The sequence below is a fragment of the Phyllobates terribilis genome, unplaced genomic scaffold, assembly GCF_046119375.1.
Source record: "Phyllobates terribilis strain yellow unplaced genomic scaffold, ASM4611937v1 Scaffold_169__1_contigs__length_4117513, whole genome shotgun sequence".
In the NCBI taxonomy this organism is placed as follows: domain Eukaryota; kingdom Metazoa; phylum Chordata; class Amphibia; order Anura; family Dendrobatidae; genus Phyllobates; species Phyllobates terribilis.
Window position 1 is genome coordinate 3606808 of NW_027362929.1, and position 13119 is coordinate 3619926.

Here is a 13119-nt window from a genome sequence, read left to right on the forward strand (position 1 = left end):
CTACTGCAGGCGGGATACCTGGATGGCTGAATGTCACTGAGAAGCTCACAGAGACCGCCATAAGCAACAGTTTAAAAGAATGCCACAGACTAATCAACCAAACTTTTTGGGTTGGTTTCTCTTTTATAGTCTGCAGGCATTAAATGAAAGAAGTCAGTGTTCCAGCAGAGGGAGACAACGTTTCAGAAAAGGCATTGTAGCAAACCAAAAAAGAAATTTTAAGCGCAGCAGAGTAACCAGCTCACATACCTGTTAGCTCAGGTGAGTTTAAAAGGCTGCTGTTGATAACAAGGGCATTTGCTAAATAGATGGTGTGTGTGCAACAATATACTGAAAGGTCAATTATATTGTGCAGCTTATCTCACCACCTGTAGTTATTTAGGTGAAAGCTCCAAAATGCTTGCCTAATATGTCTGTTTATCCAAAAGGAAGTATAGAGGGAGAGCTAGATAGATAGCATTGCATTACATTACATTACATGGCAATGCAATGCACAGTTGCTGAAGTTGAACCAAAATGAGCTTGTCATCTGGCTTCTGCAACTTTTAACATGAAAAATCCAATGAGGAGAAGAAAAGCAAAGCCAAAGAGTCCATCCCAAAATCCGACAAACAAGCAAAATGAACAAAAAGCATTGAATTCAATTCTTTCTGATTTTAGAAACTGCATTAAAGAAGGGGTGCACCGGTCCTGGAGATACTGCAATACCAGGTCAATGCGTGGAGTGGACAGAGCAAGCTCTTTTTCCATCTCCCTGTTCTAAAAATCCATTTAATATATGGTCCCCAGATAGGGGACGTATCAGATATTAAACTGATAAGAACAGATACTACACTTGATCTTAGCCAAAAGGCCGAGAAGCGATAACCAGAATTGGTTTCCGACTACGGTGCCACCCAAGGATTCTGAAAAGTCCATTTGTGGAGATGGCCACCTGGACTCCCATTAAGAAGACATGCTGTCAACCTCTAGATCCCTCACATGCCTGCACTTTTCGGCTTGCTGCTGCTGCAATCCACGCGTTTTAGATCTGCATAACTCCACCTCTTTTAGCACAGTACCCTCAACCCCCGGCTGTTCCCACCCGCCTCAACACCGTTGGAAGGGAGGAGAACCAATTAAGGCGGGGGGGGGGTGGAACGAGCAGCTGTCTACCCTTAGCAGGAGGGTTGCTGATTAATTACCTCTCCTGCTGCTGCTGCTGCTGGCTGTCCAGCAGCAGACTGAAGGTGGCTGCTGCTGTGCGCAGGTATATAAAGGCTCAGAGCCTATTATGACACGCGCAGCCAGCGTTCCATTGCCACATTCCGTCTACTGCAGGCGGGATACCTGGATGGCTGAATGTCACTGAGAAGCTCACAGAGACCGCCATAAGCAACAGTTTAAAAGAATGCCACAGACTAATCAACCAAACTTTTTGGGTTGGTTTCTCTTTTATAGTCTGCAGGCATTAAATGAAAGAAGTCAGTGTTCCAGCAGAGGGAGACAACGTTTCAGAAAAGGCATTGTAGCAAACCAAAAAAGAAATTTTAAGCGCAGCAGAGTAACCAGCTCACATACCTGTTAGCTCAGGTGAGTTTAAAAGGCTGCTGTTGATAACAAGGGCATTTGCTAAATAGATGGTGTGTGTGCAACAATATACTGAAAGGTCAATTATATTGTGCAGCTTATCTCACCACCTGTAGTTATTTAGGTGAAAGCTCCAAAATGCTTGCCTAATATGTCTGTTTATCCAAAAGGAAGTATAGAGGGAGAGCTAGATAGATAGCATTGCATTACATTACATTACATGGCAATGCAATGCACAGTTGCTGAAGTTGAACCAAAATGAGCTTGTCATCTGGCTTCTGCAACTTTTAACATGAAAAATCCAATGAGGAGAAGAAAAGCAAAGCCAAAGAGTCCATCCCAAAATCCGACAAACAAGCAAAATGAACAAAAAGCATTGAATTCAATTCTTTCTGATTTTAGAAACTGCATTAAAGAAGGGGTGCACCGGTCCTGGAGATACTGCAATACCAGGTCAATGCGTGGAGTGGACAGAGCAAGCTCTTTTTCCATCTCCCTGTTCTAAAAATCCATTTAATATATGGTCCCCAGATAGGGGACGTATCAGATATTAAACTGATAAGAACAGATACTACACTTGATCTTAGCCAAAAGGCCGAGAAGCGATAACCAGAATTGGTTTCCGACTACGGTGCCACCCAAGGATTCTGAAAAGTCCATTTGTGGAGATGGCCACCTGGACTCCCGTTAAGAAGACATGCTGTCAACCTCTAGATCCCTCACATGCCTGCACTTTTCGGCTTGCTGCTGCTGCAATCCACGCGTTTTAGATCTGCATAACTCCACCTCTTTTAGCACAGTACCCTCAACCCCCGGCTGTTCCCACCCGCCTCAACACCGTTGGAAGGGAGGAGAACCAATTAAGGCGGGGGGGGGGGTGGAACGAGCAGCTGTCTACCCTTAGCAGGAGGGTTGCTGATTAATTACCTCTCCTGCTGCTGCTGCTGGCTGTCCAGCAGCAGACTGAAGGTGGCTGCTGCTGTGCGCAGGTATATAAAGGCTCAGAGCCTATTATGACACGCGCAGCCAGCGTTCCATTGCCACATTCCGTCTACTGCAGGCGGGATACCTGGATGGCTGAATGTCACTGAGAAGCTCACAGAGACCGCCATAAGCAACAGTTTAAAAGAATGCCACAGACTAATCAACCAAACTTTTTGGGTTGGTTTCTCTTTTATAGTCTGCAGGCATTAAATGAAAGAAGTCAGTGTTCCAGCAGAGGGAGACAACGTTTCAGAAAAGGCATTGTAGCAAACCAAAAAAGAAATTTTAAGCGCAGCAGAGTAACCAGCTCACATACCTGTTAGCTCAGGTGAGTTTAAAAGGCTGCTGTTGATAACAAGGGCATTTGCTAAATAGATGGTGTGTGTGCAACAATATACTGAAAGGTCAATTATATTGTGCAGCTTATCTCACCACCTGTAGTTATTTAGGTGAAAGCTCCAAAATGCTTGCCTAATATGTCTGTTTATCCAAAAGGAAGTATAGAGGGAGAGCTAGATAGATAGCATTGCATTACATTACATTACATGGCAATGCAATGCACAGTTGCTGAAGTTGAACCAAAATGAGCTTGTCATCTGGCTTCTGCAACTTTTAACATGAAAAATCCAATGAGGAGAAGAAAAGCAAAGCCAAAGAGTCCATCCCAAAATCCGACAAACAAGCAAAATGAACAAAAAGCATTGAATTCAATTCTTTCTGATTTTAGAAACTGCATTAAAGAAGGGGTGCACCGGTCCTGGAGATACTGCAATACCAGGTCAATGCGTGGAGTGGACAGAGCAAGCTCTTTTTCCATCTCCCTGTTCTCAAAATCCATTTAATATATGGTCCCCAGATAGGGGACGTATCAGATATTAAACTGATAAGAACAGATACTACACTTGATCTTAGCCAAAAGGCCGAGAAGCGATAACCAGAATTGGTTTCCGACTACGGTGCCACCCAAGGATTCTGAAAAGTCCATTTGTGGAGATGGCCACCTGGACTCCCGTTAAGAAGACATGCTGTCAACCTCTAGATCCCTCACATGCCTGCACTTTTCGGCTTGCTGCTGCTGCAATCCACGCGTTTTAGATCTGCATAACTCCACCTCTTTTAGCACAGTACCCTCAACCCCCGGCTGTTCCCACCCGCCTCAACACCGTTGGAAGGGAGGAGAACCAATTAAGGCGGGGGGGGGTGGAACGAGCAGCTGTCTACCCTTAGCAGGAGGGTTGCTGATTAATTACCTCTCCTGCTGCTGCTGCTGGCTGTCCAGCAGCAGACTGAAGGTGGCTGCTGCTGTGCGCAGGTATATAAAGGCTCAGAGCCTATTATGACACGCGCAGCCAGCGTTCCATTGCCACATTCCGTCTACTGCAGGCGGGATACCTGGATGGCTGAATGTCACTGAGAAGCTCACAGAGACCGCCATAAGCAACAGTTTAAAAGAATGCCACAGACTAATCAACCAAACTTTTTGGGTTGGTTTCTCTTTTATAGTCTGCAGGCATTAAATGAAAGAAGTCAGTGTTCCAGCAGAGGGAGACAACGTTTCAGAAAAGGCATTGTAGCAAACCAAAAAAGAAATTTTAAGCGCAGCAGAGTAACCAGCTCACATACCTGTTAGCTCAGGTGAGTTTAAAAGGCTGCTGTTGATAACAAGGGCATTTGCTAAATAGATGGTGTGTGTGCAACAATATACTGAAAGGTCAATTATATTGTGCAGCTTATCTCACCACCTGTAGTTATTTAGGTGAAAGCTCCAAAATGCTTGCCTAATATGTCTGTTTATCCAAAAGGAAGTATAGAGGGAGAGCTAGATAGATATCATTGCATTACATTACATTACATGGCAATGCAATGCACAGTTGCTGAAGTTGAACCAAAATGAGCTTGTCATCTGGCTTCTGCAACTTTTAACATGAAAAATCCAATGAGGAGAAGAAAAGCAAAGCCAAAGAGTCCATCCCAAAATCCGACAAACAAGCAAAATGAACAAAAAGCATTGAATTCAATTCTTTCTGATTTTAGAAACTGCATTAAAGAAGGGGTGCACCGGTCCTGGAGATACTGCAATACCAGGTCAATGCGTGGAGTGGACAGAGCAAGCTCTTTTTCCATCTCCCTGTTCTAAAAATCCATTTAATATATGGTCCCCAGATAGGGGACGTATCAGATATTAAACTGATAAGAACAGATACTACACTTGATCTTAGCCAAAAGGCCGAGAAGCGATAACCAGAATTGGTTTCCGACTACGGTGCCACCCAAGGATTCTGAAAAGTCCATTTGTGGAGATGGCCACCTGGACTCCCGTTAAGAAGACATGCTGTCAATGACGCGCCCCCTGGGACATATTCCTTTTTGAGGGGAATACCCGGCACCGGATCAGATGGGGGTTGTAGTCTCCGAGCGGCTGTGACCCGGCCCGTGCCCAGGGCGTCAAACTCAGTGTTATGTGGCAGTCCTACAGATGTTATTAAGAGTTCTTTTGTGTCGTCTACGCCACCCGTTGTGATGCGGTCACTGTGGCCGCCGCTGCAGCAGGGTCCGCTGAGGCTGATGGTGGGTGCGCAGCTTGGTGGGATAACCCCCAACGGGAGGGGTATAGCCTCAGGGGGGACAGGTGCAGAGGATGGGGGTTGTGGTGGTGCAGTGCAGACGGCAATTAAGACAGAGTCGGGTTGTGCAGTTAAGGGTGTTTACTTACTGCAGATGTTGTACTGGTCACTCCAGCTTCGAGTGACCACCCGAGCCGTGCTGCGTCCACCAGGTCCTGGATCCAGCCAACCCCCAAACAAGTCCGGAGCGTGGCCCTGAGCTCTCCTTCTGTCCCGTTCTCTGGCAGTCCCCACCAGTGATCCACCTAGGTCCAGCTCCCTCGGGCCTTCTGTTGGGACACCCTTGGCCTTGGGTTCCCTGACCCTCCACGTGGTATGCCTTCGGGGTGGATGTGGTGGGTGGCCGTGGCAGATGCTGCCCACGGCCTCCGGTCTCTGGCTAGGGTGTGTTTTCTGCCCCCACCAGTTTGGGTTCCGGTACCCTGTGCCGACTCCTCACCCGGTGCTTTAATTTGGGTTCTTGGGTCCTCTCTGTTTTCCCCTCTGGGTACTCCTTCTCTGCTCCTCTCTCACTCTGGGCCTCTCTTCTCCTCTCCTCCTTGCTTCTGCAACTGACTTGTTCTCTGCATCTGACTTGTTCTCTGCATCTGACCCTGTTCTTAGTTGGTGCCCTCCTTTTATATCCCTCTATGTGTGAGCTCAGGTGACCAGCACCCAATGAGCTCCTATCACTACCCAGACTGCACCCCCTATCTGCCCCTACACTACATGGGATGTTCCAACCCCCTCCCACTCCAGCCAAGGACAGACTCGGTCGTACCTGCACATTTCTAAGTGGGAGTACCGTTGGTCTGCCCTCCGGAAATGGGATGTGTGTAGTGCATGCAGCCTACCGAGCTCAGTTCCACTCTCCATCCTTGCCCGGGAGTGGAATATCACACCTCTGGGTTGAGGTGCAATACCCCTGTAGCAGCCGAATCCTCAGGGTGCTACATTCCCCCCTGGTAAACCACAGCACGTCCTCGGGCTGTAAAGACAAAACACCATACATGCAATTTTTTTTTTTCTTTCAATATCAACATAATAAAACATATAAAACTTTATAAATATACGCAGCATAAAACTTTTCATAAAAATAACTTTCTCGTCGCTTCTGGCTCCTCCTCCGGTCACTGTGCAACGTGTGACCAGGTAAAACGCGACAGTCTCTGGAACACGTGGCTTTCCTATAAAACCAATAGGGGGCGCTTTAGGAAGCGCAACTATATACAGGGGAAGTGGCTGCTCTCAGTCCTCGGCCAGGTAAAGGGAAGGGAATGGCTGCTCACAGTCCTCAGCCTGGTATGGATACGGGATAACGGGTAAACAGTTCACTCATGCTGGTCCCAACGGGGACTATATATGTAGCAACAGTTTCTTTGGTACCCGGTCGGGTAACTATTTACATCTACTGCTCTGCCGCACTCAACGGCGTCTTCCTCCTGCCCTTTGCTTGTAATTAACTGTAGCTTCAGACCCATCCGGGTCCTCTTGCTCCTCCTCCTCACACCGCAACTCCTCCTCCGTCAGGCGGTGTACGTGGAGGGCGTAAGGTCCTTTGGCACACTTGTGCCGGGTGAAGGTGACCTCGTCTCCGATGTAGAGGTCACGACCTCTGTGACCCTCCGGCAGATGGGATTCAACGTCTCTGCGCGTTACAAAGACGTCACCGAAGGTGTTGCGGTCTCGGATGAAGCCCCACCCATGCTGCTGGTTGAACTTGATCACTGTCCCGATGGTGCGGGGACAATGCGCTGCACGGGGGTCCCTCCTGGTCCGGCTCTTCTGCTCGGCACTCCGTATTTGGGCCTGTTGTTCCCGGACCCGCCTCTCTCTCCGCTCCCTCGCAAACTCCTCGAGCTGCTGTCGGCAGCACTCAGCGCACTCTGCCGCAGCTGCCCGGGTTTCTCCGGTGAACCCCATTAGATCTTCTCCCGTGGGGTCCCACGCAAATTGGGCTTCTTCCAGAGGAGGCGAGACCCGTGCCACGGGCTTCGGAGCCGGAATCAGGGGCTCACACAAGGGCCCTAGTCTCTGCTGCCGCTCCAGCTCATAGAATTCTTCGGGCCAGATGAAGGGCCGCCCGTCCGGCCATGTGAGCTGGCTAAACAAGTCCTCCCCCAGATGTGGCACCCTTGGTTTCGCGGGCGCGGGCGCGGTGGTGGTAGCGCCCGGGTTGCCCAGGCCTTGCGGCCAGGCCTGGGGCACCTGGAAGGTGAAGGGCACCATTAGGACGGCGGCGCCCTGGGCTACCTGGCCTTGCGGCCAGGCCGGAGGCTCCGCGGAGGTAGGGGGCGCTGTTGGTGATGCGGCGCCCGGGGGTACTAGGCCTTGCGACCAGGCCGGAGGCTCTTCCTGCTTTGTCACGCTCCGGGTCGAGGCGTGTGACGTCACAGGGGTCGCTGCGGCGGCTTCCGGTCGGGGCCTAGTCCATAGCGGTGACATGGCGGCTACGGGCACAGCAGGGGGACTTTCGGGCTCTGCGACGGGGAGCTGGGGCAGGTAAGCGATTTCCCGGTTTGGGGTATAGACGTCCCCTTTACCTGCCTCCATACGTTCGGCTCCCTTCTCGGCGCCGTCTCCGGCCTTGGGTCCTCCCGCGCCATCCTCAGAGGCGGTCTGTCTCCTCATCTTGGCTGGCGTGCTCCGGGTCTTGGTTTGCTGGGCCATCTCTCGGCTCCACTCCGCCAATATCTCGCGCTGTACCCGGGCCATCCTCCGTGCGAGGCCCTCCAGAGCGGTCTGTGCACACTCCCGGTCTCGGGGGAGCTGTGCAAGGACCTCCACTAGGCCTAGTGGGGTCGTGGTTTCCAGCAGGCTCCTGACCAACGGGTCGGTGCTGCTCTGCTCTTCTTCCAGCAGGCTCCTGGCCAGCGGGCCGGTGCTGCTCTGCTCTTCTTCCAGCAGGCTCCTGGCCAGCGGGCCGGTGCTGCTCTGCTCTTTCTCCATTTCCGGGTAAGCTCTCTCCATACTCCTTGTTAGACTTCTTGTCTCCGGGTGCGCTCGCTCCAGACTGCTTGTTAGACTTCTTGTCTCCGGGTGCGCTCGCTCCAGACTGCTCCAGGCGGCACCCATCCCCGCTCTCTTCTCTCGTCTCCTCCCACTTCGAGGGCGGTCCCGGGGCAACTCGGTGACCGTCAGCTCCAGGGGCAGTTCTCTCACGCTGACAGACACCTCCAGCATCACAGTCTCTGTTGGTGGGGGCGGTTTCCACTTTTGGCGCCATTTTCTGTCCTGGCCCACGATGGGAGGCGGCCTCCTGCCCTCCTTTGGCACGCCCATAATGGCGTCCGCTGCTCTTCCAAGGCGGGAAAAAGCTGGAAATGGCGGGAATCGCTTCCCAGTGGCGGGAAACGACTGGTGATGGAGTCCGATGGCGTGGACCCTCCGGAACCGGCGGGAGACTTCTTTCTGAGGTAAACTTGCACTTTGCTTCAGGCACGCAGTACCCGGGTGTTGCGGGCACGTAATCCTGCCGACTACGCCAAAGTTGACGCGCCCCCTGGGACATATTCCTTTTTGAGGGGAATACCCGGCACCGGATCAGATGGGGGTTGTAGTCTCCGAGCGGCTGTGACCCGGCCCGTGCCCAGGGCGTCAAACTCAGTGTTATGTGGCAGTCCTACAGATGTTATTAAGAGTTCTTTTGTGTCGACTACGCCACCCGTTGTGATGCGGTCACTGTGGCCGCCGCTGCAGCAGGGTCCGCTGAGGCTGATGGTGGGTGCGCAGCTTGGTGGGATAACCCCCAACGGGAGGGGTATAGCCTCAGGGGGGACAGGTGCAGAGGATGGGGGTTGTGGTGGTGCAGTGCAGACGGCAATTAAGACAGAGTCGGGTTGTGCAGTTAAGGGTGTTTACTTACTGCAGATGTTGTACTGGTCACTCCAGCTTCGAGTGACCACCCGAGCCGTGCTGCGTCCACCAGGTCCTGGATGCAGCCAACCCCCAAACAAGTCCGGAGCGTGGCCCTGAGCTCTCCTTCTGTCCCGTTCTCTGGCCGTCCCCACCAGTGATCCACCTAGGTCCAGCTCCCTCGGGCCTTCTGTTGGGACACCCTTGGCCTTGGGTTCCCTGACCCTCCACGTGGTATGCCTTCGGGGTGGATGTGGTGGGTGGCCGTGGCAGATGCTGCCCACGGCCTCCGGTCTCTGGCTAGGGTGTGTTTTCTGCCCCCACCAGTTTGGGTTCCGGTACCCTGTGCCGACTCCTCACCCGGTGCTTTAATTTGGGTTCTTGGGTCCTCTCTGTTTTCCCCTCTGGGTACTCCTTCTCTGCTCCTCTCTCACTCTGGGCCTCTCTTCTCCTCTCCTCCTTGCTTCTGCAACTGACTTGTTCTCTGCATCTGACTTGTTCTCTGCATCTGACCCTGTTCTTAGTTGGTACCCTCCTTTTATATCCCTCTATGTGTGAGCTCAGGTGACCAGCACCCAATGAGCTCCTATCACTACCCAGACTGCACCCCCTATCTGCCCCTACACTACATGGGATGTTCCAACCCCCTCCCACTCCAGCCAAGGACAGACTCGGTCGTACCTGCACATTTCTAAGTGGGAGTACCGTTGGTCTGCCCTCCGGAAATGGGATGTGTGTAGTGCATGCAGCCTACCGAGCTCAGTTCCACTCTCCATCCTTGCCCGGGAGTGGAATATCACACCTCTGGGTTGAGGTGCAATACCCCTGTAGCAGCCGAATCCTCAGGGTGCTACATCAACCTCTAGATCCCTCACATGCCTGCACTTTTCGGCTTGCTGCTGCTGCAATCTACGCGTTTTAGATCTGCATAACTCCACCTCTTTTAGCACAGTACCCTCAACCCCCGGCTGATCCCACCCGCCTCAACACCGTTGGAAGGGAGGAGAACCAATTAAGGCGGGGGGGGGGTGGAACGAGCAGCTGTCTACCCTTAGCAGGAGGGTTGTTGATTAATTACCTCTCCTGCTGCTGCTGCTGCTGGCTGTCCAGCAGCAGACTGAAGGTGGCTGCTGCTGTGCGCAGGTATATAAAGGCTCAGAGCCTATTATGACACGCGCAGCCAGCGTTCCATTGCCACATTCCGTCTACTGCAGGCGGGATACCTGGATGGCTGAATGTCGCTGAGAAGCTCACAGAGACCGCCATAAGCAACAGTTTAAAAGAATGCCACAGACTAATCAACCAAACTTTTTGGGTTGGTTTCTCTTTTATAGTCTGCAGGCATTAAATGAAAGAAGTCAGTGTTCCAGCAGAGGGAGACAACGTTTCAGAAAAGGCATTGTAGCAAACCAAAAAAGAAATTTTAAGCACAGCAGAGTAACCAGCTCACATACCTGTTAGCTCACGTGAGTTTAAAAGGCTGCTGTTGATAACAAGGGCATTTGCTAAATAGATGGTGTGTGTGCAACAATATACTGAAAGGTCAATTATATTGTGCAGCTTATCTCACCACCTGTAGTTATTTAGGTGAAAGCTCCAAAATGCTTGCCTAATATGTCTGTTTATCCAAAAGGAAGTATAGAGGGAGAGCTAGATAGATAGCATTGCATTACATTACATTACATGGCAATGCAATGCACAGTTGCTGAAGTTGAACCAAAATGAGCTTGTCATCTGGCTTCTGCAACTTTTAACATGAAAAATCCAATGAGGAGAAGAAAAGCAAAGCCAAAGAGTCCATCCCAAAATCCGACAAACAAGCAAAATGAACAAAAAGCATTGAATTCAATTCTTTCTGATTTTAGAAACTGCATTAAAGAAGGGGTGCACCGGTCCTGGAGATACTGCAATACCAGGTCAATGCGTGGAGTGGACAGAGCAAGCTCTTTTTCCATCTCCCTGTTCTAAAAATCCATTTAATATATGGTCCCCAGATAGGGGACGTATCAGATATTAAACTGATAAGAACAGATACTACACTTGATCTTAGCCAAAAGGCCGAGAAGCGATAACCAGAATTGGTTTCCGACTACGGTGCCACCCAAGGATTCTGAAAAGTCCATTTGTGGAGATGGCCACCTGGACTCCCGTTAAGAAGACATGCTGTCAACCTCTAGATCCCTCACATGCCTGCACTTTTCGGCTTGCTGCTGCTGCAATCCACGCGTTTTAGATCTGCATAACTCCACCTCTTTTAGCACAGTACCCTCAACCCCCGGCTGTTCCCACCCGCCTCAACACCGTTGGAAGGGAGGAGAACCAATTAAGGCGGGGGGGGGGTGGAACGAGCAGCTGTCTACCCTTAGCAGGAGGGTTGCTGATTAATTACCTCTCCTGCTGCTGCTGCTGCTGGCTGTCCAGCAGCAGACTGAAGGTGGCTGCTGCTGTGCGCAGGTATATAAAGGCTCAGAGCCTATTATGACACGCGCAGCCAGCGTTCCATTGCCACATTCCGTCTACTGCAGGCGGGATACCTGGATGGCTGAATGTCACTGAGAAGCTCACAGAGACCGCCATAAGCAACAGTTTAAAAGAATGCCACAGACTAATCAACCAAACTTTTTGGGTTGGTTTCTCTTTTATAGTCTGCAGGCATTAAATGAAAGAAGTCAGTGTTCCAGCAGAGGGAGACAACGTTTCAGAAAAGGCATTGTAGCAAACCAAAAAAGAAATTTTAAGCGCAGCAGAGTAACCAGCTCACATACCTGTTAGCTCAGGTGAGTTTAAAAGGCTGCTGTTGATAACAAGGGCATTTGCTAAATAGATGGTGTGTGTGCAACAATATACTGAAAGGTCAATTATATTGTGCAGCTTATCTCACCACCTGTAGTTATTTAGGTGAAAGCTCCAAAATGCTTGCCTAATATGTCTGTTTATCCAAAAGGAAGTATAGAGGGAGAGCTAGATAGATAGCATTGCATTACATTACATTACATGGCAATGCAATGCACAGTTGCTGAAGTTGAACCAAAATGAGCTTGTCATCTGGCTTCTGCAACTTTTAACATGAAAAATCCAATGAGGAGAAGAAAAGCAAAGCCAAAGAGTCCATCCCAAAATCCGACAAACAAGCAAAATGAACAAAAAGCATTGAATTCAATTCTTTCTGATTTTAGAAACTGCATTAAAGAAGGGGTGCACCGGTCCTGGAGATACTGCAATACCAGGTCAATGCGTGGAGTGGACAGAGCAAGCTCTTTTTCCATCTCCCTGTTCTAAAAATCCATTTAATATATGGTACCCAGATAGGGGACGTATCAGATATTAAACTGATAAGAACAGATACTACACTTGATCTTAGCCAAAAGGCCGAGAAGCGATAACCAGAATTGGTTTCCGACTACGGTGCCACCCAAGGATTCTGAAAAGTCCATTTGTGGAGATGGCCACCTGGACTCCCGTTAAGAAGACATGCTGTCAACCTCTAGATCCCTCACATGCCTGCACTTTTCGGCTTGCTGCTGCTGCAATCCACGCGTTTTAGATCTGCATAACTCCACCTCTTTTAGCACAGTACCCTCAACCCCCGGCTGTTCCCACCCGCCTCAACACCGTTGGAAGGGAGGAGAACCAATTAAGGCGGGGGGGGGGTGGAACGAGCAGCTGTCTACCCTTAGCAGGAGGGTTGCTGATTAATTACCTCTCCTGCTGCTGCTGCTGCTGGCTGTCCAGCAGCAGACTGAAGGTGGCTGCTGCTGTGCGCAGGTATATAAAGGCTCAGAGCCTATTATGACACGCGCAGCCAGCGTTCCATTGCCACATTCCGTCTACTGCAGGCGGGATACCTGGATGGCTGAATGTCACTGAGAAGCTCACAGAGACCGCCATAAGCAACAGTTTAAAAGAATGCCACAGACTAATCAACCAAACTTTTTGGGTTGGTTTCTCTTTTATAGTCTGCAGGCATTAAATGAAAGAAGTCAGTGTTCCAGCAGAGGGAGACAACGTTTCAGAAAAGGCATTGTAGCAAACCAAAAAAGAAATTTTAAGCGCAGCAGAGTAACCAGCTCACATACCTGTTAGCTCAGGTGAGTTTAAAAGGCTGCTG

General features: G+C 50.4%; 6 non-coding genes across 6 annotated transcripts; all 6 read right to left on the minus strand.

The window, feature by feature from the left end:
• Positions 1-674: 674 nt before the first annotated feature.
• Positions 675-865, minus strand: LOC141209576 (U2 spliceosomal RNA). The gene has a single exon (XR_012279769.1). It is a non-coding gene; the product is annotated as a U2 spliceosomal RNA (small nuclear RNA).
• Positions 866-1985: 1120 nt separating this feature from the next.
• LOC141209577 (U2 spliceosomal RNA) lies at positions 1986-2176 on the minus strand. Its single transcript, XR_012279770.1, has one exon. It is a non-coding gene; the product is annotated as a U2 spliceosomal RNA (small nuclear RNA).
• Positions 2177-3294: 1118 nt separating this feature from the next.
• On the minus strand, positions 3295-3485 carry LOC141210148 (U2 spliceosomal RNA). Its single transcript, XR_012280325.1, has one exon. It is a non-coding gene; the product is annotated as a U2 spliceosomal RNA (small nuclear RNA).
• Positions 3486-4601: 1116 nt separating this feature from the next.
• Positions 4602-4792, minus strand: LOC141209578 (U2 spliceosomal RNA). Its single transcript, XR_012279771.1, has one exon. It is a non-coding gene; the product is annotated as a U2 spliceosomal RNA (small nuclear RNA).
• A 6098-nt stretch (positions 4793-10890) lies between these two features.
• On the minus strand, positions 10891-11081 carry LOC141209579 (U2 spliceosomal RNA). Its single transcript, XR_012279772.1, has one exon. It is a non-coding gene; the product is annotated as a U2 spliceosomal RNA (small nuclear RNA).
• Positions 11082-12201: 1120 nt separating this feature from the next.
• Positions 12202-12392, minus strand: LOC141210316 (U2 spliceosomal RNA). The gene has a single exon (XR_012280488.1). It is a non-coding gene; the product is annotated as a U2 spliceosomal RNA (small nuclear RNA).
• Positions 12393-13119: the final 727 nt, after the last annotated feature.